This window comes from Mauremys reevesii, linkage group 10 (genome assembly GCF_016161935.1).
Source record: "Mauremys reevesii isolate NIE-2019 linkage group 10, ASM1616193v1, whole genome shotgun sequence".
NCBI lineage: Eukaryota > Metazoa > Chordata > Testudines > Geoemydidae > Mauremys > Mauremys reevesii.
Window position 1 is genome coordinate 55,831,932 of NC_052632.1, and position 19,064 is coordinate 55,850,995.

Consider the following 19,064-nt stretch of genomic DNA (forward strand, 5'->3'; position numbering starts at 1 on the left):
AGCTTTGGGGCAGAGATTATCTCTTCCTATAAGTTTGTCCAGTGCCTAGCACAATGGAGCCCCAATCTCAGTTCACAGTTCCCCTCTTCCCCCCAAACTCTGGAGTTTCTCAGATGAATTTACATCAACTTGTGCCTCTTTTCCAGGCATATTTTAAAGAGTGAGCTTTAATCAAAGAGGAAATTCAGCCCATATACTAAGGTTTGCCAAAAATATTTCCAATAACTAAGTAGTGAGAGTTTCTACTTGGAAATTTTACATTGAAATATGCAATGAGTATGCTGGTTAGATAAGTGATCCAATCCAGGAACAAAAACCAATACCACACCATGAGCAGAATGCAACATTTGAATATTTACAACAAGCCTTACAAACATCCTGCAGACCAATTATTTGCTGAAGAAATTCACAGATTATTCTGAACAATTAACAGATCCCACAGGTTTGCAATCTTCTCATGGAAGAGTCAGCAGAAAAAGCAGCATAATTTGTTAGGTTAAGCATTTCCTATGAAGAATTGATCCAGCTCTATTTATTCCCAGGTCCTTCTATTGTTGTTAACAGCTGTTAGAAAAACATCTATTATTGGCTTTAACGCACAATTGCCTTCAAGGCTACAACTCTCCTTTGAAGAAGCCAGATTGATTTCTGCTCCTTGCTTTGTGAGCGGCTCATTCTCCCCTTTGCCATCTCCAGCACTTCACATTTTTATTTGCAGTTTGGTTTATGATGGGTTCCAGTACACCCAGCCTCAAAGGACTGGGACTATGTGACTTTTTCAGAAGAGCAATGAAAAGGAGTGTCAGGTGGCTGAAAAGTTCCTTGGTAACATTTAAGTCATTTGTAAATATCAGATCTAGCACTACTTAAATGGATTTGCTGTGTCTATCTTCTAACTGCAGGGTGCTGGGCAATCAGAGTGTTCATTGGCTGTCACTTCTGAAGAGCCAAATTGCAGCCTCGCTTAATAACTATCTTCAATCAATAGAATTACCTTCTCTCTCCTACAGCCGGTGCTTTCTAGATGGTGTGTTTTATTAGCCTTGTAGAAAAGAATTTTCTAGGTTAATGTGTTACAGGCACATTTAAAGAGAAGGCTGGTTGGCAAACAAGGGTTGTGTTTCACCAAAGCTTTAGAGGTTCCAGCACAGCATTTGGTCTCATTCCACATCAGGATAAAAAGCGGACTTCCAAAGTTGTTTCTCTAACCACTATGCTATTGGCTAATTGGCAGAGGGCGGAGCTCTCGTTTTGAGCAGACATTCCATCCTGGACCTGACAGACCTTCCCAATGAAAGTTGCATGGAATCCAACCCATCTTTGCAAGAATTCAACTTGGACGAATCAGAAAAAAAAAAAGTCTCATCAGTAAGTTCCCAACCAGCTCTATTTAAGACACACCAAGCAAAAGAAACCTCACACAACCCTTAAATAGGTCTTTGGAAGGCTAAAACAATAGGGTGGGAGCAATTATCTTACAGGTCAATGAGGCCAAAGGTGGAAGCCATCTTAGAGCTCAAAGGCATCACTTAGGTCACCGTGGGGTCATATCCTATCCTAGGTTGTGGATGCATAACATTGGGGGATTTGCTCAACTTTGATTATTTTAGGCCCAGCTCTGCTCTCAGTGCCTTGTTTGATCGAGGTTTAAGTGATTTAGAAGAGAAAGAGTTTGCCTGAGACTTGATTTATGCAAGAGCCCCTGTCTCTACCATTAACTCACCCTCCTCTGGGGGTCAGCTTATTCACACCTGTTGCCTAAGTTCTAGGCTGAGCTGTCTGGGGCAGGGACTGTGTGTAGAGTAGCTAGTACAATAAGGATCTGGAACAAGGATCAGGGGCTTGAAGTAGCAGTAAACATGGGAGAGCCTTTTAATGGACAATACTTGGGTCAACGAGTGCTTTGGATGGAGCACAGCACATACAGCGGAGAACTCCCTGAGACTTTCCTGCTGGTGTGCTTAAAGGGCTGTAAGACGAGAGCTCAGGAGGAGACATGACTTCATGCAGTGTCTTAACACTGCATCTCCTCCAAGAGGAAACCCCATCCCATACAGCCAGCAACCCTCATCAGGCAGAAAGCCAGAGCAGCAACAGTAAAACCAGCCAGCTAGCTCTGAGCTCAGTTCCAGAGCGCTCAGGCAGGCAACACTGTTATTGACCCCCTGCTATCTTAATACAGTGATCGGGCCCTTTGTTAGCATCACCCGTAAACAGTCTTAATTAACTACATCGTCGGTATAACGAACGTGAGGTCTCCTTTCCAGGTCATCAGAATTACATGGGAAGCAGAGCAATGCGGAACACCGGGTCTGTGAAAGCAAAATAGGAACCGGTTTTGTTCAGTACTATGGTCGGGGGCTGACTTTTCTCTCTGCCCATGAATGTTCAAATCCAGTGTAGTTTAAGGTTTCTAGTTAAAGTCTCACACAGGCACCTCCTGCTGCCAATGGCCACAGTTCCTGCTATGAAGTGATTTCATCTGTTATGTTGCAGCGGCCAAATTATAGTACCACGTGGCACGTCTGTAGTGCTCTTCACCTGCTGATTACGTCAGCTAAGCACAGAGAGCTAGATGCCAGCATTCAACAGACTACTGATCTGGTCAGACATTCAAGGAGCGAAGGGTTGGAGAGCTGAGACTGTCAGGTCTACAGATCTCCCAGCGTTACAGCAGAACTCAAGCCAATGGGCTCACTTCTGCAGAGCGCAAGGACTAGGCAGAAGCAGGATTTCAGTCAGTGCAACCTCGGTGGGACATAAGCAGAGGTCAGGAAAGTCAGGGTTTGCCTTACTGTTGCGCCAACGCTGAGTCAGGGAAACAGGATACAGAGAAGGTTTGTGACTTACCCAAAGCCCTAAAGCGAGTCCCTGCCTCCCACCCATCACCATCCTCAACACCCGTCTGACAAGCAGAACGCAACCACTGCTGCTTAAACACTAGAGGCTTGTTTAATGCACAGAGTCAATCAGGAACAACTGTGTGGAATACAAGTGTCCGCACATGGAGCTAATCAGGACCAGCTCCACACGTTGACAAGCCACACGTGTGCTTAAAAGTGCACAGCTAGGCCCAGCTCACATTTAACTGGCCCTCAGAGGCCACTCAAGGCAGGCTGCCGCCCTAGGTAATACTTCAGTCCTCCCCACCACTGCTCAAATTTAGCCTGGCCACCCCTCCCTCATGACTGAGGGGCAGCCAGGCCAACTCTGCCACTTTAGGTAGAGTCAGGGGCGGCTCTACAAATTTGGCCGCCCCAAGCAATCATGCCCGGGAGGCGCCCCCGAGCCGCGGGCATGACTGCGGAGGGTCCGCTGGTCGCGCGGCTCAGCTAGACCTCCCGCAGCTGCGGACGGTTCGCTGGTCCGGCGGCTCCGGTTGAGCTGCTGCAGGCGTGCCTGCGGGAGGTCCAGCCGAGCCGCGGGACCAGCGAACCGTCCGCAGGCATGCTTGCGGCAGGTCCGGTCGTCCCGGGGCTCCGGTGGACCTCCCGCAGGCATGACTGCGGCAGGTCCACCGGCCCAGCCTGCCGCCCCCCTGGGAAAGGGCCGCCCCAGGCGGGTGCTTGCCCCGCTGGGCTCTAGAGCCGCCCCTGGGTAGAGTGCCTATAGCTAGAGCAGCCTCTGCCTGCCTGCCTTCCTGACAACACCTTGGCTTAGAGTTCTCCTGATCCTGGACATTTAACCACCGACCCCAAGATGCCATGCCATTTACAGAACCCACACCTAGATGAGTGCACCATGCCCTGTGACTCACCAGGGTTAGCCAGGGAAGCAATGCTCAGAAAAGAAGCACTCAGAACCACGCTCCAGTCCAACACAGTCAGTGGTGAGCAAATGTGATGGCCGTTTATTACTCCACGTCACCTGTAAGGCAAGGGAAAGAACCTGATTAGTTATGCTCTGCACCTGGGAGGGGATTAGCCGCTTGCCTCCTGGCCAGAGGAGGCGGCACTAGGCAGTGGAAGGAGAGAGAGGAGTTAGGGAGAGCTCTCTGTGGCTGGGAAGGGCCTGTACTTCAGGACTGGCTGAGCTACAGGAGCAGGGTTTATTCCTGGGAGCCTAGAGAGGAGAGGATCCCTGAACAAGGGTCTGTGAGGAGCAGGAATGAGAGAAAAGCCCCTCAAGGGTGCAAGCCAGTTTAAATGGTGCTGAAGTTCTCAGCAGAGAGAAGCTGGCCAGAGCCCTGTCAAGGGGGATGAGGAGAAGTCAAACCAGGAGGGGGACTGAACTGTTGTGGGACTCGGCTGGAGGACTGAGCCGCAAAAGACCAGGGAGAAAGTCCGGAGAACCAGGGGCGGCTCTAGACATTTTGCCGCCCCAAGCACAGCGTCATGCCGCGGGGGGCACTCTGCCGGTCGCCGGTCCCACGGCTTCAGTGGACCTCCCGCAGGCGTGCCTGCGGAGGGTCTGCTGGTCCCGCGGCTCCACCGAAGCTATGGGACCAGCGGACCCGCCGCAGGCACGCCTGCGGGAGGTCCACCGAAGCTGCGGGACCGGCAGACCCCCTGCAGGCACGCCACCCTCCCGGCGACCGGCAGAGCGCCCCCCACGGCATGCTGCCCCAAGCACACGCTTGGCGTGCTGGGGCCTGGAGCCGCCCCTGCGGAGAACATTGCAGCCAGGAATGTAGCCAGCAGAGGGGTGTGAGACTCCAAGTCCCCTGCAATGTTATATCCGGGTACGAGGGGGTGCCCCCTTGACATGCCCCTTCTGACCCTCTTGTGTATGGACAAGGCCTCATCTCCAGGGCTGGTGGTGCATCATAAGGGGAGAGGGATAGCTCAGTGGTTTGAGCATTGGCCTGCTAAACCCAGGGTTGTGAGCTCAGTCCTTGAGGGGGCCACTTAGGGATCTGGGGCAAAAATTGGTCCTGCTAGTGAAGGCAGGGGGCTGGACTCAATGACCTTTCAAGGTCCCTTCCAGTTCTAGGAGATTGGTATGTCTCCAATTATTATTATTACCTATTACACTGTAGCTTCCTGCAGCTCTGCCCAGAGATAGGGAGTTTCTAGCTCAAGGTTTCTCAAACTGGGGTTGCCACTTGTGTAGGGAAAGCCCCTAGGGGGCCAGGCCGGTTTGTTTACCTGCCCCATCCACAGGTCCAGCCAATAGTGGCTCCCACTGGCCATGGATGCCTCTTCCAGCAGCTCCCATTGGCCCAGAGCAGCAATTCGCGGCCAGTGGGAGCTGCGATTGGCCGGACTTGTGGACGGGGCAGGTAAACAAACTGGCCCAGCCCGCCAGGGGCTTTCCCTACACAAGTGGCGACCTCAGTTTGAGAAACCCTGAGCTAGCTCCTATTAGTTGCCCAGCATTAACTTAGCAGCCACAGCCCTGTGTGTCTCCAGAAGGGTAAGATACCGTGAAGCAGCCATCTCCCATCATTGCCCCATCATATCCTGGCCCCCGCCACATTGCACTGCCCTGACCCTGCAGTACCCACATGGAGGGGCTTTTGAAAGGCCAGAGGGCCAAGTGGGCATAACATGCCTCCCCAGGGCTTCTTGTTCCCTCCTTCCAGGGGGACAGACCGTTGGTGTATGAGGGCTGACAGCTGTGTCCTCACAGAGCAGCAGCAGCCCCAGCATACAGTGACAGACATGCTGATGAACTTCAGAAGATCCAGCTCACGTCCACCCGTTTGCAGCCTGGGACAGAGATCCTGGACTGGGCTTAACAGGCTGATGAGTGGAATGGCCGAGTGGCTGCCATGATGCAGAAATTTGGCTTAGCCCAGTTCCCAGCATGACTGCGGAGCAGAGATGCAGCTGGGGAAACGTGGTGGAGGAGGGCACAGTCAGAAGGTTGGAGGGGGGCCTGCAACACCTAGCTACCCTTGCTGATCCGGCAGTTAAATGGCTGAATAACGTAGCTATCAACTTGTGATGCAGACAAAAAGGAGATGGGGACACAGAGGGGAGGATGAGGCCCAAAGAGAGGCTGGGAGGATTTCCACAGAGCCTTGGGTGCTCACTGCCACTTGGCAGCAAGAGGAGTACAGCAAGTGGCCCATGTCTTAGAGGAGCATCCTGCAGTCCTGAGTATTCCACACGTGCCCAAAGCAATTAGCCCTGTAGTTCTCCTTTAGATTACTGGAGCATCAGAGGCTGCAGTTGAGCACCTGACCCCCATGGTGCTAAGAGCTGTACAAACACCAGGACTGGCTCTAGGTTTTTTGCTGCCCCAAGCAAAACAAAAAACAAAACAAACACACCCACCCACACACACACACCCCTTCTGAGAGTGCAACTACCGAAGGAAAAAAGTGGTGGTGGGGCGGAATGCCACCCCCTGAAATTGTGCCATCCCAAGCACATGCTTGGTTTGCTGGTGCCTAGAGCCGGTCCTGACAAACACAACAGTCCTTACCCTAAAAGTTTACAATCGGAACAGACAAGTAAAATGGGGACAATGCTTCCTTTTTGAGGGAGCCCCAAGACAGAGAAATTAAGTGACTTGTCCATGGTCACCTATGGCAGAGCCAAGATCCCAGGCCAGTGTACTAACTACAAAGAAATACTTCCACTTTGACATTTATCTACAGAACAAGGACAGAGCTAGCCCCGCTTTTCCTACACCGTTCTACCTGCACAACAAAATATCTGCTGCAACCATTATATCCTTTGATGGTATGACGGGGCGTTACAAAGGTGGGAAATAATCCAACCTTGTTTTAAAGCTAGGGAGACTGAGGCACAAAAGGTTCCTGGCTCATCCCTCTAACTAGCCAGTGTGGTTATTCCATTTACATCCAGACTGTAAGCAAACATGAGATCTGACAAGCAATTGCCATTATGTCTGTGTGCACTTCATGGCCCCTTTAATACTCAAGCCCTAACCTTTCAGGGGATTATAGTTTTGAGTTGATGTCTGCCCTGTGCTTTGAAGAGGGAAAGCCTTCCACTCCTTGCACCAATGACCTTCATATGCAGGTTCTAGTGCAAGCAACACAAGCTCCCTGAAGAACCAGGCACATGCTTGTTTATTAGGAAAGACTTAATACAGCAAAATATAACTCATGGCTAGTCCACACAGCAAGTTAATGCATGGCACACTAGGGTGTGAATCTGCAGTGCACCAACTTCCTGCACACTAACTTGCCATGTGGATCCGATTATAGCACAGTGAAAGTCTTGGTCACCAGCTCAGGAGCTGGCCCAGAGACAGATAGATAATCTTTACCTTAGGACAAAAGCAAATCAAGCCTTTAATCTTAGCCGACAGTTACAAAGGATACTGTTTCCCTCTGCAAAATGCAAGATACATATTTACTTTGTATTACAGATAAATGCACCTGTCTGTTGTGGTATCTAGCTTCCTTTGCGCTTCAAACAGGAAGTGACATCCTGCAGCCACGTATGCATGGAGAGTAGCAGACAGGGTTGCAATGCACCAGCTGTTTTCTTGAGGCAATGGCCCTGTCTGTCCCTCAGCCCACAGTGTGTCCCTGTGGCAGGTTACACAGGGAGTTTTTCCAGGGACACTGTTTCTGGTACAGATCACCATCTGAATGCGGGGAGTGGGCCTTTCCAGCCAAGTGGGAATAGGTTCAGTTAGAAGAGGTCAAGAGGCTGGAACCCAGCACCACTTCTGGCTCAGCAACTTCTAGGCTGCAGGCCCAGCTCTGCTCTCAGGGGGGCTCACTTAACCCCTAGAGAGGTCAGTGGCAGAAGGGCATGAGAGGGTGGAACTGAGCTCCTGGCTGCTTTCACATTCCCCTCCAATCCTAATGTAAGCTCTTCGGGGCAGGGGGTACCTGGAGTTTGCTTCAGTTTTTCAAAGGAGCCAAAAGGGGTTAGATGCCCAAACCACATTGACTTTTGGTGGGGATTGAGTGCCTAATCCACTTCGGCTGCTTTGAAAACCCCAGCCTTTCTGCCTGGTACAGTGCCTACCACATAATACCTGGCTCTTATCTACATGGTCCATCAGCAGATCTCAGAACACTTCACAGAGGATGTCAGGATCATTATCCCTATTGTACAGTTGGGGACACTGAGGCACAGAGCAGTGAGGTGACAGGCCAGTGGCACAGCTGGGTATAGAACCCCAAGTCCCACTCCAGTGCTCTCTCCACTAGGCAACACTAAAGCAACAGCCACCACCTGAATTAGAGATAGTCCCAAGATGCAGCTCCCAAAAACTGAGGTGTTTGGATCTGTGGGTTTGTTCCAAGCCCCATAGCTAAAATATACAAAAGATCATAAGAATGGACATACTGGGTCAGGCCAATGGTTCATCTAGCCCAGTATCCTGTCTTCCGACAGTGGCCAATGCCAGGTGCTTCAGAGGGAATGAACAGAACAGGGTAATTATTGAGTAATCCATCCCCCATTATCCAGTACCAGCTTCTGGCAATCAGAGATTTAGGGACACCTGGAGCATGGGTTTTGTCCCCAGCCATCTTGGCTAATAGCCATTGATAGACCTCTCTTCCATCAACTTATCTAATTTTTTAACCCAATTATAGTTTTAACCTTCACAACATCCCCTGCCAATGAGTTCTACAGGTCACCTGTCCATTGTGTGAAAAAAATACTTCCTTTTGTTTGTTTTAACCCTACTGACTATTCATTTCATTGGGTGACCCCTGTTTTTGTTATGTGAAGGAGTAAATAACATTTCCCTATTCATTTTCTCCACGATTTTATAGACCCCCTAGTCATATGTCTACTGAGCTGAGCAGTCCATCTTTTTAATCGCTTGTCATAGGACTCTGTTCCATACCCCTAATCATTTTTGTTGCTCTTCTCAGCACCTTTTCCAACTCTAATATATCTTTTTTTGAGATGGGGTGACCAGAACTGCACACAGTATTCAAGGTAGTCATGGATTTATACAGGGGCATATGATATTTTCTGTGTGATTGTCCCTTTTCTAATGGTGCTTAACATTCTATTGGCATGGGATAGCTCAGTGGTTTGAGCATTGGCCTGCTAAACCTAGGGTTATGAGTTCAATCCTTGAGGGGGCCACTTAGGGATCTGGGGCAAAAATCGGTCCTGCTAGTGAAGGCAGGGGGCTGGACTTGATGACCTTTCAAGGTCCCTTCCAGTTCTAGGAGATTGGTATATCTCCTGTTATTATTGACTGCTGCTGCACATTGAGCCGATGTTTTCAGAGAATTATCCACAATGACTCCAACATCTCTTTCTTGAGTGGTAACAGCTAATTTGGACTCCACCATTTTGTATGTATAGTGGGACTTTGTTTTCCAACGTGCATTACTTTGCATTTAATCAACCTGCCATTTTGTCACCCAGTTTACAGAGATCCCTTTGTGACCTTTAGCAATCAGCTTTGGACTTGCCTATCTCAAGTAATTTTGTATGGTCTGCAGGTTTTGCTACCTCTTTTCAGATCAGTAATGAACATGTTGAACAGCACTGGTCCCAGTGCAGATCCTTGGGGGGATCCTGCTATTTACCATTCTCCATTGTGAAAATGGACCACACATTCCTACCCTTTGTTTCCTATTTGTCAACCAGTTACCGATTCACGAACAGTTACTGAACAGCCCTCGCCAGTTTGTGCGCTCACAGTCCCCTTCCCATCATGCCCCAGAGCTTTAGCAATTAGAACACTGGATATCAAAAACATTTGCACTGAAGATGGGCTGTAATTGCTCAGGCCATGCTACAAACTGTATCTAAGAGATTAGCCTAGTTACACAGCCATACAAACCAGGGTCTGTTTGTCTAATGATCATAATTGGGATAATTAGGTCTACATTAGGAAGGACTTGCGTCTTTTTCCTTTCTGATCATTAGATACTCATAAATTTCCTTTATTCCATAAAAAGCTACACACTCCTACAGACATTTTAACTGACACAGGACTCTTCCATTGCCAGAGAACAAACCAGAACTACTAGTGCCACAAAACATTGACTAGTTCTTTTTAGCTGTGCTTTTGGCTTGTGTCTTTGCTTTCAGGGTTTTTTTCCCCCCCCTCCAAACTTGAAGTTCTATATTTAGGCCCTTAAAAATGGCCTGATTTTCAGAGGCACTGAGCACCTGCAGCTCCCATTGATTTCAGTTCGGCATTGTGTCCCCACTGCAATGGATATGTTTACTGGCAACATATTATTTAGCCGTTAGGTTTCTGTGCTGTAAAGATTTCCAGACAAGGAATGGTCCCTGTTAAACAAAGGTGATAAAGCTGGAACTCAAGCTAAGTGGAAGCCTGCATGTCTGGGATTGTAGTCTTTAGTTTAATAAACATCTTCTGTGGAAGACATTTTGAAACTATATTTTCAGACATCAAGCATTGGAATGCTTTATATAGTAGGAGTGCTGAAAACCAAAAAACGATCTCCAAACTTTTTACCTCGTGCCCCCTTTACCCTCCACCCCTCCCCCAAGCTGAGGCCAGGAGCAGGGCCGTGTTTCCGGGAGGAGGGGGGCACGGACAGGAGTAAGGGGATCAAGGCTGGGCCACAGCTAGGGGTAGGCGTGGGGCCGGGAATGGAGCCCCAGGCGTGGGGCTGGCAGCCGGGACCCTGCATAAAACCCAGGGGTGCTGCAGCATCCCTGGCACCCCTACTTCCCACACCTATGTCAAGCACCTCTGAAAAGTCAGGCCACATTTTAGGTTGGGATAGAAAAAGAAAGAGTTAGGGATCTAACATTTGGCACCCCAGGTCTGAAGATTTCACCCCAGAGCCCCACTACTATGAGGAAGCTCCCAGCGCAGGCAACCTAGCTCTGCAGATAACTCAAGGTGTCAAAGTAAGGTGCAGCAGTAGCCTGACACAACGTATGCTTAGATTTGAGGACTGTATTTGTAAGTCAGGTAACAGATGTCACAGAGTTCTCATCACAACAAACAGAACTCAGAGCTTGCCACGCCCCCACCCAGGCCTGTACCTCTAACCAAATGACCTATGTCTGGCTTCTCGTGCAACAGAGTTCGCATGTTAGCCACCAAGAACTTTTTGGAGAAAGTGAGACTGCTACAGATTTCACCTTACCACCAAGGCCTCTTTGGGATTTGAGCCCAGTTCCTCCAATACCATAAGCCAGACCTTTGCCCTAGGCCACTAGGCGTCTTTGGCTGGTGTAAGAAGGAGATTGTCAATGAGGTATGAGAACTTATTTGAACAATTGAATGGTAGCGCAAACATCCTAGCTGTTATCCAGGAGTTTCTGGGAGTTCTCCTGCCCAAAGCCAGAATTTCAGCCTTATCCGCACATCGCCCTTTTGTTCTCATTGCAAAAGGGTTGCAGATGGCACACGTGGGATCAGCTCAGAGTTTAACAGAAACCTCTGCTCCCTTAGCCAAGCCAAGCCCTCAACAGCACTTGAAACTGCCCACACTCACACCAAAGCTAGCTGCAGACCAACCAGCCTTTTTGTTGTGTTTTCACAGAGCCTAGTACCGTGGTGTCCTGGCCCAGGGAGGACTTGGCTCTTTGGCCCTAGATTGTTTAATCGGAACTTGCCTCAACTCCTCCGGGATTCCCTCTGCTCCCCACTATCAGGATACACAGCATGGGACAGCATCACCGCCCCAGTGGGACAACGTAACTTGCTCCTCTGATTCTCGGTGTGCATGGTGCTCTCGTTGACGGGGGATAGAACAGCCCACTCCAGAAGCTTCCCACCTCTACCGCACTCTCTTCTAACCAGGCAGAACAACCCAGCAAGGAAGGGGCCGGGGTTAATTTGAGCATATCACACCCACTCCTGGTTCACGTCGCCCTGCAGGTGACTGGTAAGCCTAGCAGCTCTCCATCAGCTCTGAGACACTCTGGCAACCTGTTTAATCATCCACCCTCCCAGCCCAGGCGAGTGCTGCGTTCAAAGGCAAGGGCTGTGCTGCTTTGCTTGGACATTAACCCAGCGGTGAAGGCAAACAGGAGAGAGGGCTGGCTTCCTGCTTGTGACAGACTTGAAGGGGTGATTATAATACAAGGGAAGCCACAGGGCTCAGGAAAAGCAGAGACTCCATCCTGATTTCATCCCCTATGTGCCTAATCAGAGCAGGAGCAGACACCTTTGCAATAACCAGGCAGAACCAGGCATGGATCAGGCAGGCACAGGAGTAAGTTATAACCCCCTGTAAGGGTGCTGGATGCATGACGCCCCCATGTGTTATATCCTTGGGGGGGGCAGACGGCTTAGGAAGAAATCATTTGAGGCCAGACAGCAGACAGCTAACAAAACTACCATTTTATTTACAGACACAGAGCTCACCCAACCGGCCGGGCTATCCCCTAATAATCTAACTCAGTTGCCATAGGAACAAAAACCATGACAACCAAATACACAACATATTCCTCCCCCCCAATAAGAACATCCCCTAAATAAAACACACACTAGACTAGAGAAGGAGGGTAGACTGCCTCCATTCCCGGCTAAACCCTGGGGATTATTTTGCCCCATAACCGTCGGTTCGCCCTAGCTAAAGATCCAGCCGATGAGGAGGCCTTCTGTCTCTAGGTGGATTACGGCAAACTTCTCGGGTGCAACACCACCAAAGTACCATGGGCTCTGGGTCCGCAGCACGAACAGGTGAGGAGGTGGTATCAGCTCATGCTGGGCAAAGGGGTATCTCAGCCGCCAGCAGTAATGGAGGAGAACAGTCAGAAACAGATGATTTGTGATTCGGTGTCTCACCAGAAGTGGTGAAGTCAGACCCCTCAACTGCAGATGTGTCCCGAGGACCGGCATGACCTGGCAACAGCTGATCTACATGTCGCCGCCAGGTAAGATTCTCTGCAGTCCGGACTGTGTAGGAAACAGGTCCTGTTTGAGTGATGATTGTGTCAGGGACCCATTTAGCTCTGGAAGTATAATTCCGAGCCAAAACTGGCTGTCCCGGGCTAAAGGTTCGCTCTTTTGCTCTGGGTGCTCGTCTGATAACTTGATTTTGCTGCTGATGTTGCACAATTTGTCGGGGTTCAGAAGGTTTCAGCAGATCAAAGCAAGTGCGCAGCTGTCGTCCCATCATTAGAAAGGCCGGAGATGCGTGGGTCGTAGCATGAGGTGTTTCTGTAGGAAAGTAAGAAGGTATCCAGACGCTTTTGAATGGAGTGTTGTCCCCTTGCTGATTTCAAAGCGTGTTTCATTGTCTGCACAAAATCTTTCAGCTAATCTGTTGGTGGACGGATGATATGGTGCTGACGTGATGTGGTGTATCCCATTTGCCTTCATAAAATTTTGAAACTCCTGAGAGACGAACTGCAGTCCGTTGTCGCTCACAAGTTGTTCTGGCAGACCAAAACGACTAAAGAGTCCTCGTAGTTTTTGGATAGTACTCTCTGCAATAGTGGACTGCATTATAGAGACTTCTGGCCATTTAGAATGGGCATCTACTGCCACCAAGAACATGCTTCCTTCAAGGGGGCCAGCGAAGTCAACGTGAATACGTTGCCACGGGTTTTCAGGCCAGTCCCATGGGTGTAGGGGTGCCCACTGGGGTGCATTCCTCACACCCTGACATGACATACAAGCTTTTGCCTTCTCTTCAATAGCACTGTCCAATCCAGGCCACCAAAAATAGCTTCGTGCAATTTCCTTCATGCGCACTATTCCACAGTGACCAGAATGTAGCTGTTCTAACATCTGTGATCTCAGTGGTGGTGGAATAATGACACGTCTCCCCCACAACAAACAACCAGATTGGACCGATAACTCAGTCCTCCTGGACATGTAGGGAACAAGGTCGGATGAGACCGGAGAGGTTTGTTGAGATTTTCCATGCATCACCAGGTCCATAACTTGGGACAATACTGGGTCAACGCGGGTTGCCTTCTTTATCTGAGTAGCAGTGATGGGTGTATTCTCTACCTGCTCAAAGTAGAAGATTTCCTTTTGGGCACTATCTTGATGTTTGACTGGCAAAGGCAACCTTGAGAGGCCATCTGCATTGCCGTGCAGAGTGGATTTCCGATATTTGATTTCATATGTGTGTGCTGAAAGTAACAATGCCCAACGTTGCATACGACTAGCAGCTAATGGGGGAAATGCCTGTGTAGGGTCCAAAAATTGAAGTCAGAGGTCGATGGTCTGTGAGAAGAGTAAACTTTCGCCCAAACAGGTACTGATGAAACTTCCGAATTCCAAAAACAATTCCTAATGCCTCACGTTCGATTTGGGCGTAGTTAGTTTCTGCTTTGCTTAGAGTGCGTGGAGCAAAAGCAATAGGTCTCTCTTCTCCCGTGGGCATAATGTGTGACATGACTGCTCCCACTCCATAAGGGGAGGCATTGCAGGCCAATTGTAGGGGTAAGGATGGATCAAAGTGCGTGAGAACTTCAGAATTTAGCAATGCATCCTTAGCTTTCTTAAATGCAATATCACAGGCTTCAGTCCACTTCCAGGCCTTGTTCTGCCCAAGGAGCTCATGAAGTGGTTTTAACAGTGTGGCTAACTGTGAGATGAACTTTCCATAATAGTTCAGTAGTCCTAGAAATGAGCGCAGCTGGCTTACATTTCGAGGTGGGGGAGCCTCCACAATAGCTTTAACTTTTGCAGGGGCCTTATGAAGACCTGCAGAATCAATGATGTGTCCCAAATATTCAACAGAGGGCTTGAAGAATTCACACTTGTCTTTGCGAACTCGTAGGCCATACTCTTCCAGTCTTTGTAGGGTAGCCTCTAAATTCTTTAAGTGATCCTCTTCATTTCTTCCAGTGACCAGGATATCATCCAGATAGCACTGAACTCCTGACAAGCCACACAAGATCTGGTCCATAGCCCTCTGGAACAGGGTGGGAGCAGACGTTATTCCGAAGGGTAGGCGACAGTATTGTTGCCGGCTCAAAGAGCCTGAGGCGGAGCAACAGCAGGTTCGTTGCCCGGTGTGCGTCGCACTAATTATCACACCAGGGTGGAGAAGCAAAAACCAGGTTTATTTGAGCCCAAATAGGTGCCAGGGAGAAAAGCATTCTCAAATCCTGCACGCCCGCTCACAGGCGGGGTCCCAACATTTATACCCCCCTTGTTTGTGTAAGCCTTTTGTTCGGTTTTCCCCCTCACCCCTCCCTTCCCAACAGCAGTTACTTAAAACATTACATTTCAGCGTGTTAGAAAAAGTTCTCATCCATAAGCTTATCTGTTGGCCTTCACAGAACAGCACAGACGCATGAAGCCTTCTCCCCCTCTTTCTCCCGCCTTCTCACTACTATTGCTAGTTTAAGCAGAACTGCAGCTATCTGCTAAAAAGCTGACTCTCACAAATTCTGCTTCTAGGCTGTTAGCATGCAGGCTGGTTAAAGTTCACAGCATGTAAGAACTTTGGTTCACTTCAGGCCCAAAGTCACAACTTTGGTTTACTTAGGCCTAGTGACACCAACAATTCCCCCCTTTGAGAATACTCAAACTTTTGGCGAGTTTTCTCAAACTTTAAAAACAAAAAACAATAAAACTTTACAGATATATGTACAACTGCTCTTTTGAGCTTAGTCACCCCCAACCCAGGAATGAATGCATGGACAAAAGAGGGGAATGTTCATTTAACAACTAAGGGATTGGGGCACTGACTATAAATCAGGTAGGTATACCAAGTGGTTTAATTTTCCCAGATGTCTTGGTGAATAATTTAGTGCCACATGCATCCTCCCCATGGACCCAGCAGGATTCGGTATGTGGAAGCCACACCCACCCTAACCGGTCCATATGCTTGGAAGGAGCACTGTGAATGTCCACACTTCCATCCAGAAAGTGTCCAAGTATGTCTTCATGACCACAGATCAGATGGTACTCCTAATGCATCTGTAAGGGCTGTGGGCCAAGTCTGGTCTGGATCCCACTGCGATGCCTTCCCAGCCTCAGTGATATTCAATACCATCTCTGTCAGTAACTTCTGGGTCATAGAACTAAGGGCTGAAATGACATTTAACTTACCAACTCCAGCCTGTACTTAAGATAACTGAGTTTCAAGAATAAGGCTAGTAGCCTTTTCTAGTTGGCCCAATTTCTTATCATGTTCTTGTCTTTTAAGATATTGACCCTAGCCCACAGGGATCTGCTCAATTCTCTTTCTTTCCAGAGGAAATAACCCAGGCCCTCTGTTGCGCTAATCTAATGGCAGCCCCTTGTGAGCAATCTGGGTATGTAGAAGTGATTTGAAAACCTGATAAGGACAATGTCATTTAAAATCCAATTAGGGAGGGCAATACATACTGAAGGATTTATCCAAAACACAAGGCACAGCCTGTAGATTAAACCCCAAAATCCAATTAATACCACATTCCCAAGCATGGGTTCCACAAATTTCTTTCTGCCAGTGTATAATTCTTTGCTTCTTCACCAGGGTCAGTTCTTAATATCCTTTCTAGTCAGGAATTCCTGGACTTTGGCAATGTCAGTGGAGTGAGTGTTTCTTCTTCTTTCCCAAAACAATTGTGGTTTAGCATCCTACAGGGGAGAGGTTTCCAGCACATATCACCCTGTAATGGCTTTGCTTTTTCTAGAAAAGTCTAAAGGCACAGTTGGTCTGTCAGTGGACAAGGGAGAGGTTGCCAGTACGTCACCTTGTCCTTTTTCCCTGCTGTCCAGAAGCACAGTAGAACTAGAAGAAAGAATAGGCTAATCATCAATAGGAAAATTCTTCTGATGTGGAGGGGTCTTTTTGCAGTGAGAATCCTGGGTCCAAGCAGTCAGTCTTTGGCACTTCACAGCAGTGTTGGTAGACAGCAGGACTTGGAAAGGGCCTTTCCAGCGTGGAGCCAAGGCAGTCTTTTGTTGATGGATCTTTATGTAGACCCAGTCTTCTGGTTCCAAGGAGTGGCAGGGCTGCTAGGATCTTTGGGTTGTTTCTTCTTTACCTGTGAGAAAAAAAACCTAACACATTGCATTAGTGTCTTTGCAGATTTTACAAATTTTATAGCTGCATGGGCAAATTTAAGTCCCCCCTTTTTCTGGTTTTTAGCCAAGTAATGGTTCTTATACTTATTAGTGCCAAAGGAAGGGCATCTGGCCACTTTAAGTTTGTCTCAGCACTAATCTTGGCCAGTTTATTTTTAGCATGTTAACTATTCTTTTTTTTTTTCAGTTAACTCATTCTTTTTCCTTTTCCCATTTTTGGCTTCTTTAACCTATAAAGGAAACTTTTACTTATACACCTTTTGTTAACAATGAACACATACACAGTACATTAGTCTTATTTAATGTATGCCACATATACCCTTTCACTAAAATAACCTTATTACAGAGCTTTAGAACAACAAGCCAAGACAAGCACACCCACTTTGATGAGTTCATTCAATACAACCTCTAGTCCAATAGCTTTCCACCATCCCCAGCCCTCTGGCTAGAAGTCTGAGGTAGCCAGAAGGATCCCATGTACAATATGGGGAGTGGGTTAACTTTCCATGTCCTTGCTTTTAAAGACTGTTAGTATGCAAATTTTAATAACCATTCTAAATTAAAAGATTTGGCCAATGAAATTTCTCTTACTTAAGAAAATGTATAAGACTTTAGTATATCACATTTTTCTGATATATCCAAACACTTTGTATTCTAAATTGAACAAAACAAGTATCTGCATTTCAATTTAACACTGCCACTTGATTTTAAATTAGACCATCCCATAAAAATATTAAACACAACAATTCTGGCCACGAGACAAACACCACAAGACAGAACATAGAACACAAAACATAATTGTTACTCTGTCAGTAAATGCATGATATGTTGAATACTGTTCAGCTGGCATTAGTTTTCTTTGATCATCTGAAAGACAAAAACAGAGGTCTACCCCTTCTGGGCAGTCAATCATTACTTAAAATATACAAATACTCTTGTTAATTTTAGGCAAAACAGGAGAATTACCCCATATTTTCTTTGCCTGAATTTACAAACATTTCAAAGACACCAAAAACTTTTCTCTTTAGCATTTTTACAAAGTTCAACTGCTGTTCCCTCAAGCAACTAAAGAGTTAACTTTTCACTTTCCCTTAAAAATCACTTGCTCTCCCCTTCAACAGCCACTTTACCAATTCAAATCACCATTTCAAATATCCTCCTGAGTATTTGAAATTTCCATGCTTATACTCACTTACTCCTTCTTTCCACTACACCCTCAAAAGTTTCCAACCTGTTTTCCCATCTCTCTGTTGCCTGCCCACCTGGGCCCAATCCTGCTTTTCTCGCTGAATCGGCCCTATCCTGGACACAAACTTATTCCACTACCAGTTTAGCTAGGAGGGTGGGCTTCACAACTAGCCCCCACCCTTCTGGTCTTTTCCCTAAAACATTTTACTCCCAAAACTACTTGTGTCCTCCCTAGTAAGGCTTGCCACCTGGGCAAAAATACATGGCCATTGGGTAAAGGCCATTTACTTAACACACAATCCAAACTCCTAAAGGGGGTCTACCCAGAGACCCACCCATTTGTCTGCTGACACTTAAACAGAAAAGAAAATTACACAGAGAGAGAAAATTACAGTCTAAGCCAGATTTTTCCACTTCTATTACATTGTCCGTCACAGGGGGGCGGGACAGAATTATCTCAATACAACCTCAGAGCTTCATCGCACACATGGCTTCCACCCTGAGGAATTACGAACGAGAAGTTCAGTTCCGCCCACACACCTAACGCCCAAATGAACAGAGCAGAAAAACAACAGTAACCGGTTAAACAGAATAGAACCAGAACCAGATAGTGCACCAAAACCAGATAGTGTTTCCTTATTCTATTAGGGCTCACCTTTAACCATACAATCCTTATCATATAATACCAACAATACCAAACAAAGCAAACATAAAATGACAAGGGTAAAACAGATAGATGGTGTAAATTCTGCAGGGCTCCCCCATTCTCTATTGCTCACCAAACTGACAAATTTCTGTTACCAATTATCCCTCATGTCAGGTGATCAAACTGACATTGCAGGACGGTGGGGGGGGGTGGATAGAGAAAGCACACCATATATCCAAATTTTAAAGCTTCATCAAAAATAATAAAACAACAATGGAGAGTGTTGGGAACACTCCCACATCACTCAGGAAAAATATGAATGCCCCAAGCCTTAAGCCACTTTAATACTTACACATATCCAGACTGGCCACGTCTGTGTATAATGGTCAAAGAAGGGAAATAGGTGGACGGG

General features: G+C 47.6%; 1 long non-coding RNA gene across 1 annotated transcript in view; it reads right to left on the reverse strand.

The window, feature by feature from the left end:
- Positions 1-442: 442 nt before the first annotated feature.
- The window catches only part of LOC120373822, a 38,947-nt gene continuing 20,325 nt past the window's right edge, over positions 443-19,064 (reverse strand). Inside the window, exons 2-3 of the long non-coding RNA XR_005585743.1 lie at positions 3,758-3,867; positions 443-2,312 (exon numbers count right to left, since the gene is read on the reverse strand). This is a non-coding gene — a long non-coding RNA (uncharacterized LOC120373822). The remainder of the gene's footprint in view (positions 2,313-3,757; positions 3,868-19,064) is intronic.